This window comes from Pundamilia nyererei, unplaced genomic scaffold, assembly GCF_000239375.1.
Source record: "Pundamilia nyererei isolate P.nyererei 1_Seehausen unplaced genomic scaffold, PunNye1.0 scaffold00263, whole genome shotgun sequence".
Taxonomy (NCBI): Eukaryota; Metazoa; Chordata; class Actinopteri; order Cichliformes; family Cichlidae; genus Pundamilia; species Pundamilia nyererei.
In genome coordinates this window covers 62,593-66,316 of record NW_005187664.1, presented here as the reverse complement: position 1 = coordinate 66,316, position 3,724 = coordinate 62,593, and the positions used below count along the sequence as shown (strand labels likewise).

The window sequence follows — 3,724 nt, the reverse complement described above, 5'->3', positions numbered from 1 at the left end:
GTGTGTGTGTGTGTGTGTGTGTGTGTGTGTGTGTGTGTACACACTAGTCTTCTGCATTAAATTAGGCAAAACGTATCTGTGTTTGTTACATTAGGATAATTCATATGCAGTATTATAAAGACAAGATAAACTGTGGATAAAATTGATGATGATGATACTGTTCCATCCATTTAAGCATATTATTAACATGAATAGTAATAAAACCTGTGGTCGTGTGCAACAGCACTGCTGTAACTTCTCAGAGCCAGGTTTGCATTTCAGGCTGCGAGCTTCCACCCTGCAAACATTCATACAGTGTAAAGAGTGCATTTAATGGGGCTCACTGCCATGCAGCTCTGGACTTGTAATGCCCTTGTTAGCTAACCTACTGCCTGCTATACGGTTTTGTATTCATAGTAGAATTCCCTTCTCCACTCCCGGGTGAACCCAGTTTATCAGTCCTACACTGGCAGGTGTGACTGAGAGAGTGTGGAAGGAAGTGAGATATTGGCCAGCAGCAGTAACAGCAGGATGGTAATTAACAATGCCATTACTTGCCCTGAACAGTATGTGCATACGTGAGTGTGTGCGCAGTTTCTATTTCTATGCAGCAGTTGTTAAGGCCTTTAACCAAGCAGCATGACAAGGCGCTTTAATCGTGTTTGGCTCGGCCACATTTCCCGATCTGAACCTAAACAAGAGAGATGACACACTGCTACCCTGATAATCCAGACCCATTACACAAGGAAAGATATGTGCGACAGAATTCATCTCATTTATTGTTGTTGCTCTGTGACAAACCGTTCTTCACGCAGGCGACGTTTCAGACAGAAGCTGCAGCTCCAATCGGAGACGGCGAACTATGTGAAAGTTGTTTTGTTAGAAGTCATTTCTCTTCCCAGAGGGCCTCTGTTCTTTGTGCACCCTCCCTCCACAAATCAATTATTCTTTTCTTCCCCCCACACAGAAAATTGGACAATTATCTCCAGAATTAGAGGGATTATTTTATTGTCAATGAGATTGGACAAGGGCAATTTTTGTAATCATGAGCTTTTGTTGTGCAAACTAATTTTCTGTTGACATCAGGGCTCTACATCACCTGCTAAACCTTCCTTCAGTCTGAGAGTGGGCTTAGCAGGTGGCTCTTTGACGATTAGCACTCAGATTGTGTGGAGTTCACTGTATCAAAAATCGTTTATCTCTCTCACAATAAACAGTTCAGGATGATTGATTGAAGACATTAAGTGGGTTGTTGTCGGTGGAGAGTATTTAATGATCTGGATGATACTGATACTCGGGATGATGTGGTTATTCACGGCTGTGTTTTCCCACCGGCAAGTGCAAACCCAACAACGCAACGTTCAACAGATGATTCAGACAAACTATTGACATCAAATACATGCCAGTCCCAACTGTGCGGTGTAGATGCACAATCTTGGATCTTTTTGTTATATTCTCACTCATGTTCTAGTGAGCGGTTTGTATGATTGTCCACTTCAGTGCAAAACTGCTTACTACTGTTATGGAAATCAATCTGGACACAAATGAGCCGTCTCTCTGAGATTTTAATTTGTCTTTGCAAAGTTGTCAAACAACAATAGACGTCGGCAGCATTCTGCACGGTATTTGAGCGAGAATAATAACAAGCATAGAATCATTTATAGGAACAAGTTATCAGCCGGCCGTGGTCACAGAATACATTCAGAACATTCTGTGCAAACAAGTATATCTTGTAAAAGAGGATGATATGAAGACAAAATCAGGATACCGCTGAGCCTTCCACTCATCAGTAAAAAAATGGAACAACAACATTTTCTATCACACCACCACAACCAGCTGATGGATGGAGTATTGGGAGATGGTGCTCACAAGGTCGTGTTGTCAGATGTAAGGTTGTATATTCACTTAAGAGCAAGAGAACAGCGCAGTAACAGCAAAGGTCTTGAGCTATCCCCCATTTCTTTGTTTCCATCTATGAGTGTATTGAAACGTGTAGTACAGTATAGAAGACAAAAACAGTGTTTGTACAATTTAAACAACCTTGAAAGTCATTTTTTGGTACGACCACATTTATTCTGTAACACAGCAGTCTTTCATTTCTGCAAATAGTCTTTAGGAATAGTTCTTCTGGCTCCTTGAAGGACATTCAAACATCGTCCTTGGATGCTGGCTGATGTTTGTGTTGTTCTTTGCTGAGATGATTCCACACTGCTCCAATAATGTTGCTGTTTGAAGCTGTTTCTAATCAGGACTTTCTAGATGGTGCTGCATGGTGGATTATCTGACAGTACTTTTCTGTATTCATAACTTTAAAAAGATCCCAGCACCACTGTCTGAAATGCAAACCACGAACAAACCTCTAGTGTAATTTAAAGATGGCTGTAAATTAGACTGGTGGTTAACAGTAGTTTACCTGAAGGGCCAGATGCAAAATTGGTTTAGAGCATACTTCGTACCATGTTTTTGGCTAAAAGCAATTTGAAAATCTCATTGTTGGTGCAAGCAGCATGTCAAGTATATCTCCAAAACAAACTCATACATTTAGCAGTGGCATTAAGAACTAGGTGAAGGGTCATATAGGACAGTGTTTGTTCCTTTTCTGGGTAATCTTAATAGAAAAGTTTTCCAAGGACTGACAATCAATAAATAATCTCATTTATCTGCTTCCAGCTCTATAAATGCGTGCCCCTTCTTTGAAAATTAGGTCAGGCTAAAGCAAAATGAAATCTTTTGCAGATCCAGTAAAATCGATTCATATTGATGTTTAATTGCATTAGAGACATTTCATTTGTCTTCTACACACTCTTGGCAAAACCTCAAAATTAGATCTCAGACACTCAGAAAATGTTCCTCTGACTCTTTTACTCTGTTGCAAACAAACCACAAAACAGTTCTTGTGTAATAATTAATAATAATACGTTATTAAGTGATCATTATAGCTTCATGAAACACACCACAAATACAATAAAAGAGGATGAATATTGATTTTTTTTCACCTTTTTTCAAAAGGTAAAAATAAAAATTTTTGTGGAAGGACGAAAATGGTCCATGAACAGCGAACTGCAGTCATGACACTATTTAAGAAAGTTGGAACCTGCCCCAAATAATTCAGCCCAACATAAAAGTCCGAGGACATGCAAGAAAATATTAAACATTTATTATGATGATTCCACATTTAGTTTCCTGTGCTTAATCTAAAAAAACCCACAAAATAACTAAAACAATATCATTTCATTTGTTTGCTACAGTGGAAAAAAACAAAAAACTGTTTGTACACGTTCCAGGTGAGGCGACACTTTTGCCAGGGCTTGTGTTGGTATTTTTGGAAATGCAAAAATAGGGTTATTCCCACACCTTCCACGAGCAGTCGGTGCTAATCAGTCAGTGTAACCCAGTGTGTGCTAGAGCAAAGCAGATTAAACCCAAATTCAAACGCAAAAATATAAAAGTTAATGCCAAATCTTTACCAACAGTCAGCTCACCAAGCAGCTGGGTGTTGGTCGGCTGGGTTGAAGAGCTGCTGCACAGTTGTCATGCAATATTCTTTGTTCCATTTCCACTCGCTCACAGCAAATAGCAGTAATCAGCGTGGCGTGAAGGCGGCAAATCAGCGCATTTCAGAGTAATCTGTGCTTTGGAACGGAGATCTGCATCCTTCACTGTATCTTAAAGAAAGTCATGTGGGTGGATGCTGCTGGCCATATAAAGTTCTGCTTGTGTGTGTGTGTGTGTGTGTGTGTGTGTG

The 3,724-nt window shown here is 39.9% G+C and overlaps 1 protein-coding gene across 1 annotated transcript in view; it reads left to right on the top strand.

Moving 5' to 3' along the window:
* sorcs3a (sortilin related VPS10 domain containing receptor 3a) overlaps positions 1-3,724 on the top strand; it is a 251,886-nt gene that overhangs the window by 188,746 nt on the left and 59,416 nt on the right. The gene's annotated exons all lie outside the window — the stretch shown is intronic.